The 22,682-nt window shown below is 42.8% G+C and overlaps 1 pseudogene; it reads left to right on the plus strand.

Moving 5' to 3' along the window:
* Window positions 1-775: 775 nt before the first annotated feature.
* Window positions 776-1,556, plus strand: LOC138921430 (UPF0669 protein C6orf120 homolog; annotated as a pseudogene).
* Window positions 1,557-22,682: the final 21,126 nt, after the last annotated feature.

Here is a 22,682-nt window from a genome sequence, read left to right on the forward strand (position 1 = left end):
CTAAATACCTCTATTTCACTCTTTTCTTTCTTCTGTAGAAATTTTTAAATACTGTTGTATTACCTAACAATTTCCACTTTTCTCAGAGGTACATCATCTCATTTGGAGTAAATCAAGACACTCTTATAAGGAGATATAACAATGAATTTTTTGATCTGCTTACAAATAAGAAATAAAACCCGTGAGAAGGAGAGTGTCCTATGCAGAGTCAGAGCAGGCAAACCACATCCAGGTCCCAAGTGTCTCAATTCTTAGTCAATTCACCAAGCCCATTGCACTGGATATCCATTTCTGTGTAGCTAACTACCTCAGTACTCAAGGGCTGAAAGTAGCCATTTCATTTTGCTCACTTATTTTTTGGGTCAGAAATTTGAAAAGGGCTTGGTTGGGCATTTCCAGCTTAAAATATCTCATGTGGCTGCAATCAGATGGAGGATGGGCCTGGAGGAGCAGGCAGAGCAGATGGGGCCAGACCTCCTCCCCAGCATCTCTCTCTCTTTTTCTCTCTCTACCTCCTCCCTCTTCATGTAACTCAGAGCCTCACCATGTGGTCTCTCAACGTGCCCTAGTTTGGGCTTCCTCACAATATGGCAGCATCAGGGCAGGGAGACCATTCACAGAGCTTCTCAGAGTTCTAGCTTGAGTATTCCAGAGAGCAAGGTGGAAATTACCTTAACTTTTCAGTCCTAACCTCAGATGCCGTGAAGCATCACATCTTCCATCTTCTCTTGGTTATAAATGAGACACAATTCCCCCAGATCCAACAGAAGGAGACATGGTCCCCACCTGCATACTTCCCCCACTCCAGTTCAACCCCCTCTCTGGGCTCCAGCTGTGGCAGTTCCCTCAAGCCCACCTCAGTCCTTATGGCTTTGAAGAGGAAGATAAGAAAGAAAAAACAGAGAGAGGGCCCCGAAAGTCCCTCCAGCCCTGGCCCCGATGCTTCTGGTGTTGCACCGCCCCTGTGGGAGCACTGAACATTCACAGAGCAGCAAGTTACTGCACCAGGCATCACCAGCCGTGGCAGCTCCCTGGAAGAGCACTTTTCAGAGCATCTCAAGCTATATCCTTGGTGAATTCCTCTGAAGAAGGGGAAGTTCCAGGAAAACTGATCCTTCTGCATGTTGTTAGGATTACCAGGAGCTGGGAATTATAGCTATGTGAGGTTATTAGAGAAAGATAATTCTTAGGATGCAGAGCTTGAAAGGTAATGCAAATCTGTATGTCTCTGATCGCACCCTCCATCCGAGTTGTGATGACTATGAATTACAGTCTGTCACCCGTGGCCAGGACAGTGTTTTTATACAAGCGCATTTCCAATGCCCTGTGGGAAATAGGATTCTGTGGACATCCATCTCACCCTGACAGTGAATTTGAAATGAAAGTGTCTTAAGATAGAGCAATCAAACAGAATCCATTTGGTGAGACTGCTTATTCTGATGGTCCAGATACGAGTCGTAAGCATGCTTATGCTCCGATGCATCTCAAGAAGAAGAGTTCATTCTTTGGATGAGATTTTTAGTGTTTTGAAACTGGGGCTTGAAATTCTTTTTTGATTCATTGAACATACTCTGGAGTAAACACCCTTAATCTGTGAGCTTGATTGCGGCCACGTTTACCTGGGTGGAATTCTGGTTACCTTTTCTAGTTGGGGGATGGAAAAGTAAAGCCATATACATTGTTATCCCAATGTGTGTCTCAGTTATCCCAAAACAGGAAAAGCCTCCCTCCCAGAAAGAAAAAGAGAGAGAGAGAGAGAGAGAATGATGGGAAGGTAAGAAATAAGATGAAGCAAACCAGGGAAAAGCAGGAACATAGACCCGGTCAACAGTGCCAGGGAAGCAAGTCATGTTGAGAAGTTTGAATGACAAGCAGCCCCACAATCTTCAGGCCTTCTGATTTCATTTTTTCTTGTCTTTAGAATGTCAGATTACAGCAACAAATTATATAATTTATATTTCCCTTTTAGAATTTTCTGGCCTAGTTGATGACCCTCAATTAGTTTCAATGGTGAACAAAAGTCAACAGACTTTTTTTTCCCAACTCAAATGCTATTTTTGTCTAATTCACTGCAATTGTACAAAGTCCTAGTCAGTGAACGGCTTCACGTTTAGTCTGGATCTGCATGTGAGTGAATGACTTACAACTATGTCTTCCCTGAGTTCTCAAATCCTCTTATGGTAACTCCTTACCCAATCTGCATTTTTAGGGACAGGAAGGTCCCAGTAGAAAGCCAGTGGGTAGGAACTGGAGGATGGGCATCTGGCCTGTGCAAGGAAGAGGGTTAAGCAAATGTGAGGAGTTGATTTCTGAGGTGGAAACACTTTCAATTGCCAGGATGCATCATCATATTGAGTGAATCCTAGTGTTTCTAAGGTAAGAAAGGATTCCTGCAAGAGCGTTATTTCTCTTTGAAGCATTGAGATAGAAATCACAAAGAAAGTTCAAATGGATGACTCGTTGTCTTCTGTAGGATAATTGGTTGGTATAAATTCAATTTTCAGGAATAAATATGCAAGCTTTGATTAAGCTACGCCATCTTTATGATTCTGTTCAAAATCATTATCCAGAAATGAATTAGGTCAAAAATTGGGAGGGGGAATTACATGAATCACTTTTTTTCCCTTCATTGTAAATGAATTTTGCAAAATACGTATTTTAAATATTTGGAAGTCATCAATATATGTGTGTATTCTATTCTAGAGAAATCCTTTCAAAAACTTTGAGAGTGTTATCGTTCATTTTCACAGAGTGTTGCAGGCAGCAGTCTTCATGTGAGAAGAGAAAGCGCTCCAATGTGCAAGCGACAATCCCTGGAGAAAGCAGGAATCGAAAAGTAACATACCTTTTGTAAATTGCTTTAGCAAAAATGACAACGTCAGTTATCATATCAAATGGCATTTCTGAAATGTCAAAAGGAAGGGAGAATGTCTTCACCACACACAATTGAGTAATAACACAGCAGAGCACGGGGTCTCAGCAGGAAACAGTCCACATAGAAGCTACTAAGCCGTCCTGAAGATAGAGGGCCTTGAGGTGGCTGAAGGCTTTCAGTGCATCACACCTGTCCAACAGAGTGAGCGGTGGAGGGAAGTGATGCTGGAGGGTGGTACCAAGAGCACTCTGCACCGGGAAGGCAGGCTGATGGTCTCATCCAGTCCTTGATGGAGCACAGCAGGAAACAGGCAACTGAAAGCAAATTAGCAGAAGCTGCCTTGCCTTGGACACTGTAAACCTGCATACAGATGTAAGGATTCGGACAAGCAGATAGGCCTCAGATAAATACACACAGGGATTCAGCACTCCAACAACCAGTTCCTCATCAATATTTTAAACTGACTAAAGAAAGGCAGTAACAGTGGAATCAGTTTATCTTCACCACCTGTTAGTAACCAAGTATAGAGCTAACCAGAAAGAGACATTTAAATGGCAACTTCTATTACTCATTCCAAACCTGAAAACTGGAAAGTTATCTTTATCTCACACCATCAAATAATGATTTGCCAGCCATAGTACACCCGATAACATCGGGGAGAGAGTGAAATGAATGTTATTATAGGTTATGTAAAAATTCAGTCTGTCCTTTGAAAAATCATCATGGTCTCCCAACTCAGAAACCATTCACTACAGTGATTTTTCTCTTTGTTTTGAAGTACTCACAGTCTTTGTCTTTAAAGATATCCAGCTGGAAAACTCTAGTGGACAAGTCAGATTTGCTCATTTGTTTATTTGACTTGACAATAATACAAAGAGATTTGAAGCTGGTAAAGCCTAGAACTTACCCAGGAGGCAGCATCTTATTGTGTAAAGAAAGTGAGATTAGAAGCCAGGAAAAGACAGCAAAAGGAATCGTATTGAACTGTGACAGGGGTTAAGGGAAATCAATGATATTAATACAATACTATTAGCTATTTAATTGGATTATCCTTACCAAAACTCCCAAAGCTAAGATTTTTTTAATAAAATGCTATGTGAAGTAGGGGAATTTGCAAACTCAAATGCTTACACGGGCCAAGAAAGTCATATAATGAGAAATGCAGGCTGTAAGAAAAACAAACACATAAGCACCATCAGGATTGGTGAGAGACACTGAGCCTTAGCAGGGGGCAACTGTAGGGAGTGCTGGAGACTGTGGAAAAGTGAAAAGTACAGATATTCCCTAAAGAGAATAGCAGATACTCAACTCTGGCCAATTGGTACCTTGGGGGAATTTGGATCCAGTCTTGCTAGATTTCCACCATTTTCAAGAGAAGATAGAAATCTAGATATATCTATAAAGTCTTCCCTTTTTTAGTGTTGGCTCATATTTTCACCCCTAAAACACCATGTAGATCCAACTTGGGGTCCAGGAAATATACATGCCATTGGGCCTGGTTTGCACCCTCTGAAGTAAGAAGACAAGGCAGAAAGTGGAGCTGTTAGAGATTGAGTAGATAACTCGGTGATGTCAAGACTCACTACAATTGTTAATGAGCTAGTGTGGAATGTGGCTGCTATCAAAGAAGGCAGTCATAGGAAAAGCGAAAGCTGAAGTCATGGCCAGGTCATTTGTGGGAAGTGACTGCTGAGATCATCTGGCTTCATGTGAAACTGACCTTTTTCTTTTTTTCTCTTGTGCTAAACATTCCTGAGGCCAACATGCGTGGAGATGAAACCAAAACCTTCTCTTCTGGCCAAAGGGCCCTTGATAACAAAAGGAGCAGGCATGACTGGGACAAGCCGGTCAGTGAGGATGGCTTATCCCAACTAGATCAGCTGAGCCCAGGGAATCGCACTGGGCCCTTCATCACACAGGCTTCTTGAGCAATGTGAAGCCAAAGTCCAAAGCCGTCCTGTCGTTTTTACAGCAATATTTTAATGATACCTGAGATAAACTAAAAGAACAACGTGTACAAAAATAAACACCACCATGTTACAAAAAGAAAACAGCCTCGTATAACACAAAGACTGGCTTTGATCTTGGAAAGAAATTCTCATTAGTTCATTCATTTGATGAGAATCTTAATTCCTTAAGCTGGTAGCTAGCAAACAACCTAGGAATCCAGAGCTGAATAAAATTACAGAAAATAGAATTTATCAACCTGTTTTAATTTAAAATTGTACATAGGAACGGGCCATGTATATTGCGGGTGGGGTAGTGTTAACAATCAATTAGGAGCTGTTATGCCCAACTTTTTATTAGGTACAGAATTACTGATAAATTTTTATAATTGTAAAAATAATGTAAATATATAATTTTTAAGAAATATTATACCTATATATATGTTTTTCTACCCACAATTTCCTAGACTCCATCCCTTTGTCTACTCACAAACACACCAACGACTGCCCTGCTTGGTTTATCAACGTCATGGTGCTGGTTAAGAATATCTTCAAACCTTTGGTCTCGTATCAAGCTAGCCAAGCCATGAGATAAGGGCCTGGAAAATAGCTCTGTATCTCGTTCCTTCAATTTGTTCATTTATTTGTCACATGTTTATGGAGAGGTCAATGCGTCTGGTATGAAGATAAGCACAGAGTCTGCCAAGCAGGCCACCCATGACCTTGGCCACAGGGAGCTATCCGCCAACCTGGTCATCTGACTGTTTGTAAGTAGCTTCTTATTTTGTTAATTCCTTGAGGACGAGGAATTGTGAAGTTGGCCTAAAGTCCTGGATGGCGATTTTTATGTCTACCTCCTTAGCGACTAGCAGGTGCCTGTGTTCATCATGCATATTTGATGGATAAATGAATTAGTGACTCCAGGAACAGAATGGAGGAGGGCTGGAAACACTTGGAAGGGTTTGGGGAGACACATTTGCATCTGGGGCAACCTTAGGCCTTGGAGGTTCATCCAACCCAATCCCAGGACAGCTATGATGATAAGCAACCCCAGACATTGACGTGGCAGCTTGAAGTTTGCCTGGAAATTTTCCTTCCTAGGAAAGATGGATTTGTTCAATTTACTGCTTTCCTTATCTGCCTTGAATTCACAGGAGTCTCAGGAAATGTCTGGAAATTTGAGGAGATGGATAATATACAATGAGAAACACAGCAAACCCCTTTGAGAACGTGATAATCATCTGGTGATACTGACCACTCGAAGGTAATGTAAGGTGTTTCACAGCCTGTCTGGCTTAACCAGGTACATCTGAGGATGAGAATGCCCCCATAACGAGGTAAGGCATCCTGGAATTCACGGATAAGCAGGAGGGGGCTGGACCCCCCCATACAAATCACTATCCATTGACTAGTAGCACTGAGTCATTTTGTTCCCTAATGATGTGGTTCAAGGAAGAACTTTCATGATTCATTCTTATTTCTCATCTGTTGCAGGAACTTACCATTAGAATGAGCTAACTCTGCTTACATTTCTAATCACAAGGTTCTCTACCTTGCTCTTCAAACTCTGTGCCCAGTTAATCTTTGGCTGAAGTTCCCTGTGACATCAGTAATAACTGACCTATTTATCTATGCCCCTGGATGCTGATCTGAAAGTAGAGGTTTAAAAGAAATAAAACATCATTACCTTGATGTGTGTGCAATTAGTAATGGGAAAAACCCAGAGAGGGAGAGAGGAGAGAGATGGGGGAAACCCTCTGTGAGCCCTGAGTATACGGAGAAATCCCTAGGAAAGTCAGAAAATGCCTCCTTTAAGACCAGATCAACCTCTCTGCTTGTGATGGTGACATTCTCTGAGAGACTGGGACCTCCACTGAAAACCTCTCCAGCAAGTCACTCAAGGAAAGAGGTGCAGGTCCACCTACGAGTTAACCAAACACGACCTCATCTGCCAAGAACTCCCATGAACCATGTAGATCCCGAGGTCAATCCGTTTTCCAGGGCTCTGGAAGTTTCTCACTTTCAAAGCAATTACAAACATGACCCCTCTCCTTTCCTGAGAGCAGGCAGCTCAAGGTGGCCCGGTCCTGATCAATAAGAGAAAGGAATCTCAAGAGTTCATTGAAATTTCTGAAAAGAAACAGGAATTACAATTTTACAAAAATACCAGTTCCGAGTAATACAGAGATAATTATGAAAGAAAAATATCAGTTATCTCAGAAAAAAAAAAAAAGAAAGTCTAAGGAAGGCTTTGCCTCAGAGTTGATGTTTAAAAGGATGAAAACAATTGAGCTGCCATCTCTACTAGGATGAGCTGCAGACACAATTCCTGAGGACGGGGTTGGGAGGGCCTTGCAGGTGACCTAGAAGCACAATCAGAACGTCTGTTACCCCCTCCACGGTGGCAGGTGGTCGCCATCTCTTCCTTCTCTCCGCACAGTTAGAGCAGAGCTCACCCTTCCTCCTTTACAAAGAAAAAGTAATGTTAAGTGAGGAAGGAAGGTGTAATGTCAGCCATGGGAAAAAAATCAGACGCTGCCCTTGGCGACGTATGGCGACAATCCCGAGTAGGACTCCGGAGGGAATTGCTGTCCAAAAACGTACCCGGTGTCTCCATAGGTAACAGAGAACGGGACTCCGTGGGTGTCCTGACACGGGGAGATGTTGGTGAGATGGGCCCCCAGTAGAGGAAGCAGAAAGGTGAGTGATAGCCTGTGTGTGAACCGATGGGTCTCCTGGTGTCATCTTGCTGCTCATCCTGTGGGGAGAGGACCAGTGAAGAGGCAGGTGAGGATGGGAGCAGTTAGGAGTCAGGATGGACCCTGAGCTGCGTTTGACCCCAGCGGAGGCGAGTTATTTCTGACCATCATCAGCCCAGTTGGTCCAGCTCAAAGGTCTTTCAGAGAAGGCAACATAATGCTCCCGAGGCATGAGGACCAACCTCAGAGGAGGTATCTCCCTCTCACAGGACCACAAGGGCCATTGTCTCTCTGTGTCTGTGTGGGGGAAGTGTTACTAACCCTTGAAAAGCTGAATGACTTGTGTAATTCAGAAAGGTTGTACATAAGTACTATTTCAATCAAGATAACCTCATAAGGCTTGGCCGTGTGAACTTAAAAGAGAGCTCCATGGTAAGAAAACTTTCTTTTTAAATGCCACAAAAATGACATGTGGTCCTCTGTGTGAAATTATCCGTCTCATTTTTCTGAGTCCCAGGGATCTCAAGACGTTTCAAGTGAAAACCTAGCACACAGGCGATCCATGGTAAGCGGTGATGGCTAAAGAGGGACTAGGGTTTCCTGTGAATATTTCTTCACTCTTTAACTCACTGCTGTAACTTTGTCAATCTGGATTTACACCTCTTTAAGATAACTCCCCAGTCTGCACCCTGAATACCATCTCGTGCTTTCCTCCACAGAGACCGTGTCTTTTTCGATTTTCTCTCCTTCCAACGACTTCCACCTCTTCTGGTCCTCTTCGTCTGCTCAGTCCCTCATTCCCACCAAGGCAGCGTAAGGCCATTCTGAGGTTGCTGCTCCACTCAGCCGCCTGGACCACTCTATCAATGTCCTAGTCACTTCCCCGCGCTCTCAAGGGCACCTTCGACTTCCTCGACCCTATGATGTGACGCTGTCCTAGCTTCTTTCCTCTGCTCTGGTTGTTCCCAGAGTGTTTCTGGTCCTTCTTCCTCTGCTCCCTCCTGAACCCCAATCATCTAGAAGTTCCCCACATTAGAAAGGTCTCTGATCTTTGTCTGATTTGCATGCATATTTTAGAACCACATTTCATAATTTCAGTGAATTTTATTAAGGATTATCAGGACTCTTTTGGCAAACAATCGTCATAAAATCAAATACGTATTGTGACTTAAAGAAAGTTCATCTAAAACCATCTTTTGCATCCTCATAGCTAACTTTCTTTTCAATCTTTCTAACCCATAGACCAGTGCTATGCTCATCAGTCAAAACACTGTTACTAAACTGCCATTAACACACTAAGACTGTTCTATTTTTTATTTAACAGCAGGGACATCTAATCTATCATCAGTCTATAGTCAATAAACATTATAGGATTCAAAGTGTGAACAGTGACTGATGCTTATGATTTTTATTAAAGGAAAACAAGCCAGTGCGTCTGGGGATTTTGCTCCACAGGAAAATGTTCCTGACTGTCCTAGTTGTCAGTTTATGGTGTCAGCACCACACCCACCCTCTGCCCCAGGCTCCGGGATGCAGGTCCAGGGACCATGCGAGCCACAGCCCATAGAAGCCTGGCCAGTAGGGGCACTAGATGGAGCCCACAGGCTTGGAGAGGACCCTCCCTCCTTCCTGTTTGCTGCCTGTGGGCTCCTGGCAGATCTCTTGCTTCTGGGGCCCTTGCACCAGCAGCGCAGCTTCACTTGGGTGGTGAGAATTCTTCCCTTGAGCAGCAGCCGGCTCCAGTGCGGAGTCCCTCCAGCACTTCCAGAGCCATCATTATTGCACACCCTCCTCCCCGTGACACCAGCTCCACTCCCACAGGGCCCCTGTCAGAGGCCTGAGTCCTGGCTCCACGAGCCCCTGTTTGAGCTCAGAGACACCAACACCAGCCCAAGATCTGCTCCCTCTGCCGAGGGCTGCCTTTCAGCCTCGCAGGCCCCTGCTCTGAGAGTCTAAGCCTCAATCATCCCAAACTCTTCCCTCCCTGCCTCTGCCCTAGGGGTGGGAGCTGCTCCCTGCAATTGCCACCTGCCTGGAACCTTAGAGTTCTCTCTTCGCCCTCCCAGTTGTCCTGTTAGCAACTCTATCTGTAGCTAACAATCCTTCATGTTAAATGCCCTCTGTCCAAATAACTGGAGTGGTTTCTGCCTCCTAACTGGATCCTTTAAAGTTGTCTTAAGAACTGTTATTACCAAAAAGAGAAGCCATTGTTTTGGAAGTGGATACAAGGCTTCCTGCCCAAGATATCCTCTCATAATTATTCTTAACTGACAGCTTCACAAAATACATTGCCAAATAGGGTTTAACTGACTGACCACTACAGTCCATAGAGGGATTTTCATAACTGACCAAATTCCCTTGCAGAGGATGCTATGATGCACTGCCCAGCTGGCCCCCACCTCCCACCCCATCCAGGACTGGTGCCTCTTTTCTCCACTTGCAGGAAGTGTCGCCTGCTGATGGCTTACATCTGGGTCCCCACAGGAATGGTCCTTGGCTGATGAGAGCTGATGGGCTCAGGAGTACAGCCCAGCCCCTGGGCGCCTGCATCCAATGACTGGTCCACACAGGGTACAAAGCTCTAGCATCCTGTGTTTGGATGGAACATCTCTGAGACATCATGCCTGTTTCAGAGCAACCTGTGCATCAGCCAAGGCCTCTGTAGCAGCTGCGTTACAGTTCAACTTTTCCTTCTGCCCAGTCTTGCCTCTGTCACCCCTGACTAGGTGTTGCTCATACTGTTCACAAACCTCTGTCTCCTAGTCAGCCTCCTGTGGTACCCAAACTATGCATGAGTTGTGTTCCCAAGATCTGGTGCTTCTGCATTATGCAACCTCAAGGAGACTCTGTGGGGAAGGTGATAACACTTGTTGGACAGACGCTAACACTAAACTTATGTGTTGCTACTCTTCGGGGGAAAGAGAATGAGGAGAACTGAGATGGTGCGGCCTCACCACTCTCCACCATTGCAAAGCTTTATACAGCAAAATGTGGCATTCTAGTAAACTATCAAACGAAAATATAGATCTCTAACATTTAAAGTCATCAGGCAGAAGAATGGCAAAAGTCACAGAGAGTCTATATGTAGGCTCGACCTGCCATAAAGCAGGATCTCAGACTGAGGGAAGCTCTCCACAGGGACATGGAGTGACGGAGGGTGGGACTTGAAGAGGCACATTGGGACAGAGATGGTGTCAGTGTTATTCTGAATTTATAGGATGCCTATGAAAGAAATAAACGTAAGGATTGATGCTATGGATTGAATGTTTGTGTCTCTCCAATTTCATTTGTTAAAACCCTGACTCCCAGCATGACAGTATTTGGAGACAGGGTCTTTATGAAAGTACAGTCACGTGCCACATAATGACATTTCAGTCAAGCGTGGACCACATATATGATGGTTGTCCTATAAGGTTGGTACCGCATAGCCTAGGTGTGTAGTAGGCTACACTGTCCACGTTTGTGTGAGCTCACTCGGCAATATTTGCACAATGGCGAAGTCATCTACCCTTGCATTTCTCAGAACGTATTCCCATCGTTAAGCAAGGGATGACTGTCATTAAAGGTAAATGAGGTCACATAGGTGGGGCCCGGATCCAATGGGATTAGTGTCCTTCTAAGAAGAGGAAAATAGACCAGCGTGCTCTCTCTCTCTGAGCACACACAGAAGAAAGGACATGTGAGGACACAGCAAGAAGACGGCCTTCTGCCAGCCAGGAAGGGGGCCCTCGCCAGATGCTGGATCTGCCAGCACCTGGATCAGAGACTTGCAGCCTCTAGACAGTGAGAAAATAAATTTGTTGTTTAAGCCACCCAGTGTGCAGGATTCTGTTAGCACAGCCTGAGGTGACTAACACAACCACATCGTTACTACTAGAACTCTGCTGACATAGTTAAACCCAGGGTTAAAGAATTATTTAATGCCCCAAACATCTGGACTTTACCTAACAATTCCTGGTCTTCGAAGCCCTTTCTGAACTGGCTGATTGCTAAGTCTCTGCAGAATTTGAGATCTTAACGTGACTTCGAAGCTTTAGGTTAGCTAAATGTTTGCCTAGATCACAGAACAAAGCCATGATAAGTTTACTGTCAGCTTTGGCAAAGCGGGAAGCAACCCACAAAACTTTAAAGTATGACTAACGGTCATGATGGCAGTTCTAGGAAACGTTACTCTTATTCTAATAATCACTAACATTTGTTGATTACTATGCATAAGGCACTGCTCTAATCACTTTGTGTACCTTATGTTTTCTTACAATAGCCTTCTGGATTAGGTACTATTACAGAGACGAGTAAATCTTCTGAGGCACAGAGGTGTCAGGGAACTTCCTCAAAGTCCAACAGCTCATAAAGGGTTGAGTTGGATGTAAACCCAGGCTCTTAACAGTTGAGTCTGTGCTTAACCACTTTCCTGGCATGCCCCTGGCCGCCATGCCATCCAGTGAGTCAGTCTAGGTCCTTGTCCCACTGCTCTTGTGCATCTTCAGCAAACCTGATGTCTGTCTATCACAATGTATTTTTATACAGGGAAAATGCTGTGAGCTTCATCTTGCATAAATCGGCTATGGAAAAGCCCCACAAAATAATGGAGAATTCCCTTGTGCATCCCCCTTCATGTCTGCACAGAACAAGAACGAGAGAATGACTTACTGGTCTCAATAAGGGACGTTATCTGTCCAACTGAATGTTTGCCTTGGTGACTTGGAATGGTAGACTGACTTCACCAAACCAGCTATTTGCTAAGTTTCCCTTTTTCTTTGTTCTGTGAAAATGCTACGTTAGTGTTACTACTATATGGCACAACCAGTGATGCAACTGGATAAGTTTAATTTGTAGTCAATGTGACTAGAAGAAAAATATCATGCATTTCTCATAGAAATACACATATCCCTTCATAGGTAGGTGTGTGTTACAGCACAGATTTTTTTTTTTCCCTTTGAGATACTCTGCTCTTCTATTTGGCAAGCAATTTCTTTATAAATCATAACTCTCTCTACGACATTCTATGAACAAAAAACCCTGAGAATGGTAATCTGTTTGAATCGGATTTTCAAATTACAGTAATTGTACAAATTACAGTAATTCAAATTATTGTATTCAAATTACAGTAATTCAGGGAATATTTGCATTATTTCCTGCTACTGTGTCAGATTTCTCTACAACTATGTGAAACCATCATGTACAAAAGGGCTCCCTCAAAAATATATAAATAAATAAATAAATATATGTCTTAACACATGCTTAGAGCTAGGGCGAGTTTATGCTCCTTCAGCCTTGCTTGCTAGAAATAATGAGATGAGGTTATAAACATTGAAGTGAGAGGACTAACTGTGATACATAACATGTATTGAACACTCGGTATGTGACGGGCACTGCTCTAAGTGCTTAATTTTCATCAGTAAATGTGCTTTTTACAGTGTGAGAATGATACCATTTCACCCACATATTTTATATGCTTATGTAAGTTTTCCATGGACAGTTGGGGTATTTTCCATGGCAAGCAAGTCACTATGAGAATACTGGCTGCCTCCTTTTCCAAAGGGAATTGATTTTGTTTCAATTTTATTGTTATTTTTGAGAAAGGCAAATAGACTCATCATCGTGATTCACGATGAGGTCAATGCCAGTTGAGTGAATATATTTAGCATATGAACAAAAATGAAAATAATTCTGTTTGCATATATCTATTAGAAACCACAAATTTTTTGATTCTTAGAAGCTTATACAATCCTCGACAATGAGATCATAAACAAGGAAAATCCAAGTGACAAAATCCCCTAAAAAGCCCTGGATTTTTTTTTTTTAGACCTTTCAAATACAATTTCCTTTTAAAATGTCATCTCAAAAAAGAGCGAATTGCCATTACAAGGTTTCCATGCAAGAAACATTCCTCTTAAGGCACAACAATTAAAATGCCAACAGGGTTCTGAAGTATAAGAGAACAGAAACCAAACACAGTATTGTCTAAGAAAACCTAACGGGATTTGTTATACCATCAACATAACAAAAGGAAATGAGAACACACTGTCTCAGAGAACTCAGAAACATTAATTATATCGTAATTTTTGATGATGACATGTTACAGCCAGCTTCTAAACTCACTCAGAGATGAGTCACTGGATTTCTGACTGGAGCATTCAACTATTTTTGATAATCAGTTCTAATCCTGTTATACATTTTCCCTAAAACAACTGAATCATATTGATCCTAACGCTCATAGGACATTCACATCTGCCGGACAGAATTTGGTTAATGGCAGTCTGAATGGCTGTAATTTTGCCTTTTCCTTGATTTGCCATATGTCTTTAAAAGGGAAGTATGCCACATTTGATTGTTGAAAAGGATCCAAGAGATTGCAGCCAGCCCCATCTCTCCATCTTACCAGGAAGCCAAGTTCAACAAAACTGGATTGTCTAGATCTTAAACTACAACAAAAACTCCAAATGTGCCCCTGCAAAAGCAACTTGAGGACCCAACGTTAGGGGAACTGGCCCCTAATTAGGGTCCTAATAAATCTGAGAAAATCTCTGATTTGGGGAGTTTAGATCCTTCCCGTTCAAGGCGAGGTCCCTGGACAAGCAATGTTGGCGTCACCCGAGAGCTTGTCAGCCACGCAGAAACTCAGTCCCCACCCAGACCTGCTGAACCAAAATCCATGTTTCAACAAGGTCCCAGATGACTACTGTGTGCGTGAGAGGTTGAGAAACACTGGTTAGATTCACCGTAGGGATGGAGATGGAGAAAGGACCTCTTCTTCTCTGGGGCTTCCTATATCACGAGTCTGCTGCCCATCAAGGGGACTCACACTAATGAGGCAGCTTTGGGAAGTCTGAATGCTTACCTCCTGTGAACTGAAAACTTAAAGCTGCCTTCTGCAAGGAGCAGGAGACAGGAAGGTGATGGGGAGAAAGGCACAGAAGCTCCCTGCCCAGTGCTGAGTCTCCATGGGCACATCTCCTTGCAGCGCTACAGAGGAATCAGGCTCCTTCTGACCCCAAACTTCAAAGTATAAAGAAAAGAAGGAAAAATCAGCAATAAGTCTAACAATATCTCTCACTAGGCACTTTCCCATGCTGTCCACTTATGTCTCTAATCTCCCAACGACGCTGCCGAGTGAGTGGCATTTTCCCAACTCTATAGATGAGCAAGCTGAGGCTCAAAGGAGTGAAGTGATGGACCCCAAATCATGGAGCGAGAAATGCCTGAGCTGAGATCCACTTGCTGTGGATCTGACCGCCCCCGACTCCAGGTGGAGGGAGCTGTGAGTCCAAAGTCTGCTCTTCCCACCGCAGAGCAAAATGACCCACCTTTACAAATTATTGTATTATACCCTCATGTCAATCCCTTTTCATGCTAAAATTGGGAGGGGAAACTCATTTAAGTATATTCTTAAAGGAAGAGATAGTCAAAAGGAAAGTGAAAAGGCAGGCTTCTGCAATGCCTTGTTCATGGGGAGAGTGCAGAGTGCAAAGATCCAGATTTGCATAGCTGAGTAGGCCTTTTTCAAACATCGAACAGGAAATAGCAACGCTATGGGACTGTTCATACAGCTCCTCTTCTGTTAAGTAAAAACCATACTCCCGTTTCCTTGACCAGCAGGTCTGCACTCACGCTGTCCTGTGGGAGTCAGAGGGAATCAACCCCATTATATCAAATTGCGCTGTGCCAGGCGTGTGTTGGGAGCTGGGGGTAAGGCACAGTCCCGTTTCTCAAAAGAGTCCAAAAGATTTGCCCCTAAGAGAAGAAATTAAGGGTAATGATAAGCAAATTTAACTACAAACACAAAAACCTACTGATTTTTCTCTTTTGTTTCAATCGGAGAAAGAGGAATTAATAAAGTTCCCTTGAAGTCTATTTCACAGCCGTTCCTGCAGGGCTGTAAAATAACAGGCGAAACGAGTAGAAATTACTTAAAACGCAAAAGTGGCAAGGGGAGATGTTGCTGTGGGTAAGTCCTAAATGACTTTAGAGATTTGGGGAGCCTAACTCATCCAGGCCAACGGAAAAACAGGCATTGGACTCCGAAGACGGTAAACCTCTCCCGTGTATTGCTCATGGATTGGAACACCCTTTTATTAAATTAGAGTGTTTTATAACTAGTGAATAAAATTGGTATCATGTTTACTATGCAAAATCCCCACCATTTTACAAATGGATATGTATTTTTATATGAAATTGAAATTTAATACCGAAAGCACCAAGCAATAAAACCAACCCACCTAGTCTCAAACCCTGCTTAAATTATTTTTTGAATTTTGTATCTAATAACATAGTACAATAACACTGAAACAAGATTAGCACGGTGATACTATTTGTTTAGGAAACCAAGAGCGTTGCTATGGAAACAGACATTCTGCATAACTATGGAAACAGTGACAGTGTTGTAAATAATGATACTGAAAGGGGAAACTTGTAAACTGAACATACGAATTCTAAGAAAAAGAATAGAGACTGAGGCAGTGGAGGGAGAAGGAATTATATTGTTTTGAAAAAGAAGCATAGTTATATTTGTTTTGTCTCCTAGTAAGACTTTTAAACTGTTTTCAAAACCTTCGCTGTGACTTCCATCATCTGTTATTATCTCTCTTCTCATTAACTGTCCCAATTGTAACCTTTTTTTACATTTTATTTTACTTTTTTATAGGCTATTTATACTTAGAAAAATTCGCTGAAAACTGTTTTGGGCTCAACTTTACTTTGATTGCATTTTATAGGCCAAGTTACTTTCCCTAAAAATGTCAAAATGGAAAAACAACTGCAGAAAGCAAGTATTTAACTTAATTACATTTTGAGGTTCTAAAATAATGCTTCTTAAAGCCTTGTACATAATATTTACCAACCCACTTTTAAATTGGGCTGTTAAAAGAAAATTAGTTTTGTTTTTTTTTTTAATGCTCAGACTATTTGAAGCCATAAACGGGTTGCACCTTATTTGTTATTGATTTGTGACTCTGACTCCATGGCTACCTCGTGTCCTCCTGGAAGGCAGTGGCCTTTGTCTTAGTCACCTGATGTGACTAGACGGCCACACGCCCAGGAAACAGTCACACATGTGGAATGAATAGATACGTAGTTATAAAAGCAACAGCGTATAGTAAAACAGTATAACACAACAGAATGCAACCTGATGCCAACTCCCTGGCAAGGATTATACAGTTTGCTCAGTTGTGAATGTGAGAAAGCTGAGCTGATCTCATTTTAAAAGGCCAGTGATGAGGATAACGTGAGCACTGCGAGGCGAGTGCAGCAGCTTTGAGAAAGCGAATCGATTGGAGCTGGGCCTTGACAGCAGGCGAAGGGTGCTGAGTCACTTTCACCAAGCAGACCTGAGAATGACAGGGCTGCCCGAGACCCCATTGTGGTGCGTGTGCTTCTCCCCACTCCTAAAAGCCAGGGAGAGATGCACGCGGTGGTCCTTTGGGACCTAGAGTCAGAGTTACGCCTAAATTTGTAGTCCCCAATTCTTATGAGACTTTGGCAAGTGAATAGTAGTTCATTTTAAAACACTACTATGTATCCTGGCATTTTTTTAAAACTAGAGGAGGATGCTTTTTTTTTTTTTTAATATGGAATTCTGTCATTTTTGAAACTCACTGAAGAGGACAACATATAAATAAACATTTTATATGAGGAGTTGGGAGCAGATCATTGGTTTTAAAATTATGTTTCATGAAGGGAGGAGGACTGGCGGGGCTCCTAGTGGTCGCCCACTCGCCACCCCCACCCGAGGAGCCCTAGCCCTCCCCTAAATAAACCGCCTTCTTCAAAGGTTTTTGTGGAAGCAGTGACAGCACTGCTTACAAAAAAATAAAAACAAAACAACCTTAAGACGTACCACACAAGAAATTCCTCCCAGCTTTATATTTCTGTGACTCTCTGGTTACTTTTCAATGAAGATGGAGTTATAAAATAACCACTAAGAAAGTGTTCTTCATCAGAACACCTTCAGAACCTCATTAACGTAGAGCTGAGAGCCAGGTACGTATCACAGCATGTTGGATAGCAGGGACATCTACGGCACATCCACCAGGTGCCGGGGACACTTTTTGGTGGGGACAGATAACGGTGAGAAGACCCCCCCGCCCCCACCATGGACACACCATTGTGGTCTGGAGTCAGGGCCGGAGCTGGGGCAAGGGGCTGTGAAATCAGTCACAGGGGCCATGCTCAGGAGGACCCCTGCTTGTCCAGTGCTCCGCCGTTTCCATCTTGAATTCTTCCTTGTTTCATCATTAAACTCGCGCTTCCAAGCAAAGTCTGATGGGATATTGAAGCATGAGGAAGAGAGGATGCACGGCAGGAGACGCACAGGAACTTTATGCACAAAAATATTGTGTTAGCCAGTGGGGGCTACAGAAACAAATACCTCAAGCAAGGGCCTTAAGCAGCGGACATTTGTTGCTCACAGTTCTGGAGGCTGCAAGTCCCAGATCAAGGTGCTGGCCAGTTCGGTTCCTGGTGAGAGCCCACTTCCTGGCTCGCAGATGGCTGTCTTCTCAGTGTGTCCTCAAAAAAGAGAGAGAGAGAGAGAGAGAGGGGAGCTCTCTGGTGTCTCCTCTCATAAGGACTTGAATCCTTATCAGATAAGGACTCCACGCTTGTGACCTCATTTAACCTAAATTACTTCCTTACTCCAAATACAGCCACACTGGGAGTTGCAACTTCAATATATGAATTTCGGGGGGACACAACTCAGTCCACGACAATATTACCCCAGATTTGTTTTTTATAGCAAAAGAAAAAAAGGAAACAACAACAACAAAAAACAGTTGTTAGTTAAGCCTGACATGACCATTAATGGAAGGCTACATACTGATTCAGTATGTTTTCCAAAGTTCTTCCAAAACACGGAAAAGGCCGTGGATATGTGATAAGTGATCTAAGTCACGTATAATATTGTGTACGTACACAGTTTATTGATGACGGGGTAAAGAGAGAGACCTCTGCCCAGAAAAAAGACTGAAAGGCATTACACAAACATACTGAGGGCTTTTGGTAGTAGGTTTGACTATGTTTTTCTGACTGCTATTCTGTATTTTCCAATATTCCTTCATGCGTATTAGTTATTCCTTTATTAAAAAAACAATTTTAGTTAGCTTATTAAATTCATCATCCTTATTTTTAAGGATAAAATAAATATGAAACCAAATGCTTTCCAAACTATTAAATCAATGAGTTAACGCTTTCTTCATGCATATAAATTCAAATTGAGCCAAATTATTAAAACCCAAAGTTCAAAATTCTAGTTTGAAGTTATTTTCTGAGCATTCGTTCCAAATTTATTGTAAACATGTTAAAATATAAGAGTGGCAACAAAAATAAGCACTACGGGGACTGGCCCAGTGGTATAGTGGTTAAGTTTGTGTGCTCTGCTTTGGCAGCCCAGGGTTTGCTGGTTCTGATCCCAGGCATGGACCCACACACTGCTCATCAGGCCATGCTGTGGTGGCGTCCCACATACAAAGTAGAGGAAGATGGGCATAGATTTTAGCTCAGGGACAATCTTCCTCCAGCAAAAAGAGGAAGATCAGCAACAGATGTTAGCTCAGGGCCATTCTTCCTCAGCAAAAACAAACAAACAAAATATCCATTCCAAATAAAGAGAATCATTTGCAAGATTATTTTAGCATATAATCCTTTTTTTAGGGAATCTTGTACAGTATGCCAATATACAATCCTGAGAGGAATGAAGCCCGTCTGGGAGATGCTGAGTTGGGCTCCTCCCAGCTCTGTGCCTCCAGAGGCCTCTGAGGCCACCTTTGTGAAATGTGGGCTTCATGAAGCACAGCTCAAATGTCCTGTGGCAGGTCACAGTCTCCATATGGGGGTTACGCCTGGCCCTGCAGAGAACTATTTGAACAATTTTCTAAGAGTGTTTACTGATGTTTGTGAGTGACTTGAGTTCTGGGGTCTCCTGCAGTTCTATGAATCTGCAAATCTGTTTGCCTTGAGTAAACCTCACTACTGTGTGTTTTTAAATTATCAAGTATGAAACTGAAATAATGTCATGGGAATTAAGAGAAATCATCCTCTTTAATTTCAAAATTTCTTCAAAAGAGGAACTCTCATGGTTGAACACTTCATGATAAACACAGGCTGCCTTCAGCCCAGTGCTTTTTTTTTATTGTTTAATTTCCAGCTTTTGCAATTAAAGAAAGCCACCAGAGAACCCTGCGATAGTTAATATTATGTATCGACTTGACACGGCCACAGTGCCCAGAGATTTGGTCCGACATTATTCCGGGTGTGTCTGTGAGGCTGTTTTGGATGATACTAGCATTTAAATCAGTGAGCTCTGAGTAAAGTAGATTGTCCCCCGTAATTTGGGTGGGCCTCGTCCAGTCAGTAGAAGGCCTGGTTAGAACAATAGACTGACCTCCCCTGAGCCCGAGGGAATTCTCAGCAGACGGCCTTTGGGTGTCCTCTGCAACGTCAGCTGTTCCTGCTTCTCCAGTCTGACCACCGTCGGACTCAGATGGCAGTTCTTTCCTGGCTCTCCAGCCTGCCATCTTCCCCCATCAGATTTTGGATTTGCTAAGCCTCCACAATCACTTGAGCCAATTCCTTAAAATAAATCTCTCTCTCTCTCTATATATATATATATAAAATATATAATATGTGATATACAATATATAATATACAATATGTAATATATATTCACACACACATCCTATTTGTTTCTCTGGAGTGCCCGAACTAATACAACCACCTTTACCATAAGTTTTTTTTAAGAGAGAACACTTTATATTGAAGATAATTCTCCATGTTCTCCATCTCTGCATGACTCCTGAGTGGAAGCACTGACTGCCTTGTTCTGGACCGCTTTTCAAAGACGTTTCAAGAGTGGCAGCCATGGAAGGCAGAGAGAGCGTGCCTGGTGGGCCCCTCAGAGTGAAGGCAGATGAGCTTGCTGCTGTCATAGAAGGCGGGCTCCTGCTCACTGAGTTCAGGTCCATCTCCTGAAATGTGATGCGCTGCACATGCAAGCACTGCCTGGCCCCCTCTGAGTCACCGCCTTGGGATCTGGGAGTCAGAGAAATGAAATTACTGATACTCTGGCTACTGCTGTTGTCTGAAGTCCTTTTGGCTCTGACCTGGAGGAGTCCTGCTTTTTTCTGCATCCATGCAAGCCGACTAGGCAACTTACAAACAGGATAAAATATCAGACACTTCTCCATTCTTTACAGCTTCCCTAAAATATTTTAAAGGGTCTGTAATTAGAATCCCCTCAAATATGTTGTGTGGTGGTTTGAAAATGCACGTACAAATCCTTTGACAATCCTCCTCTCAAAGGGAGGAGCCTAATTCTGCTCCCCTGGAGCGTGGGCTGTACTTGGTGACTCACTTCTAACAAATAGAATGTGACAAAAGGGACAGTGGTGACTTCAGAGACTAGCTCTCAAAAGCCCCGGAGCATCCTCCTCTCTCTCACTCTTGGGTCCCTTTCTCTGGGAGAAGTTGGCTGCCATGTTGTGAGGATGCTCAACCATGAGAGAGACATTTTGGAGGAGAATCCTCCAGCTGTAGTCAAGCCTTCAGATGAGTGCTTCCTCAACAGATTTCCTGACTGCAACTAAGAGAACCCGGGCCAGAACCACACGTTTAAGCCACACCCACGTTCCTGCACCACAGAATCTTGAGACAATAAATTTTTCTTGTTGTCTTAGGCCACTACGTTTTGGGGATAATCATATACAGTAGTAGATAACTAATACAGATTGCAAGCAGCATAGCACTGAAATAAACCCATTCTCCTACGGGATCTCAGGAATGCAGTCATCATAAACCCATCACCACCTATACAACAAAAATTAGAAAATGAAGTAATTTGTTTTAAAGCATGTTCTGGGGCATTTGGCATGTGATTATAACACTCACTTTGTGGTCTTACCACCTGAACAACAAGGGATGCAGTGAGTCATTCTGTGGATGTGGTCAAATAAACAAGATCTACCATCGTGGTCCATGGGATGTGACAAAGCCAGTAGGGGTGGCCCATTGCTCTGGGCTTCTTACATGAACAGTTACAGATTGACAGAAGTAAACAAAAAAACCTCTGAAAAGGCAGGCACGGAATGTGAAAGGCCTCTTCCACCTTTTACTATGTGTGACCATGGCCAAGTTGTAAAATCTCTCTGGTCCTTAAGTGACTTTATGAAAACCATGAGATGTTGATTCCTAATTGTCTGAGTAATTTTGACGAGTACATGAGAAACAGAACAACATATTCTAGGTTCCTAACATTAGGGAAAGGCTTTAGAGCCATCATCTCTGTTAACGTATCGAGGCCATCTAGAATGGTGCCTGGCACATGGTAAGTAATCAATGAACCTTAGTTCCCATCTTCTCCCAACACAGCGGACTTGTGCATGATCATGTCCATGATCTCAGTTTGTGTGCCCTAAGATCAGATCCATAACTTCCCCCTCTGTGATTATGGCAAGCATCTTCTTGCTGTGCACTACCCAGAAGAAAATAGTCCATTCTTTGTGCTTACAAAGCAATAAACATTAAAATGAATCATCTCAAAGGATATTTAAAAGTTACTGTTACCCAGCGTGGCTTTACTCAGGTGATAGGGGAAATGTTCCCACTTAGCCAGGGTCATAAAGAGGGGAAGGGCCACTTCCTTCTCTCCTGAAGCCCTTCACTGAAGCCCTCGGGTCCCACGTTAACCCAGAGGTCTCAAAAGTGGGCTCATGCCCCAAAGCCCCAAAAATGATGAATTAGAATATGAGAAATAACGATTAAAACTTCTACTGATGTGTATTCTTATCTGATTCATTTTTTAAATGTATGTTCCTATGTATCTTTTACAATGTTTGAAATAGAAGACTTTCATATTTATAATTAACAAATCAACATATATTAATGTCTTTGGATGTTTATGATTGAAAGCTTTTTACTGATGGGGTCTGTCTTCCCGAAATGTTTAAAAACCTCTTCTTAGATTGCCACTAACATTAGAGTTGCAACTGACCCTCAGCATTTATATGAACTGAGAGTAATTATGTCACCCAGTTTACAACAAATGTGTTTCACAAAAATATAAATAAGAAAGTGGCTGGATTTAAGGGCTATTTCAGAATTGCGGGTAAGGCTGCTGCTTGTTTCCTTGCTGAGAAGATATTCCTGTGTCATGATCACGAGGTGTGAAGGGCA

Source organism: Equus caballus, chromosome 29 (genome assembly GCF_041296265.1).
Source record: "Equus caballus isolate H_3958 breed thoroughbred chromosome 29, TB-T2T, whole genome shotgun sequence".
NCBI classification, from domain to species: Eukaryota; Metazoa; Chordata; class Mammalia; order Perissodactyla; family Equidae; genus Equus; species Equus caballus.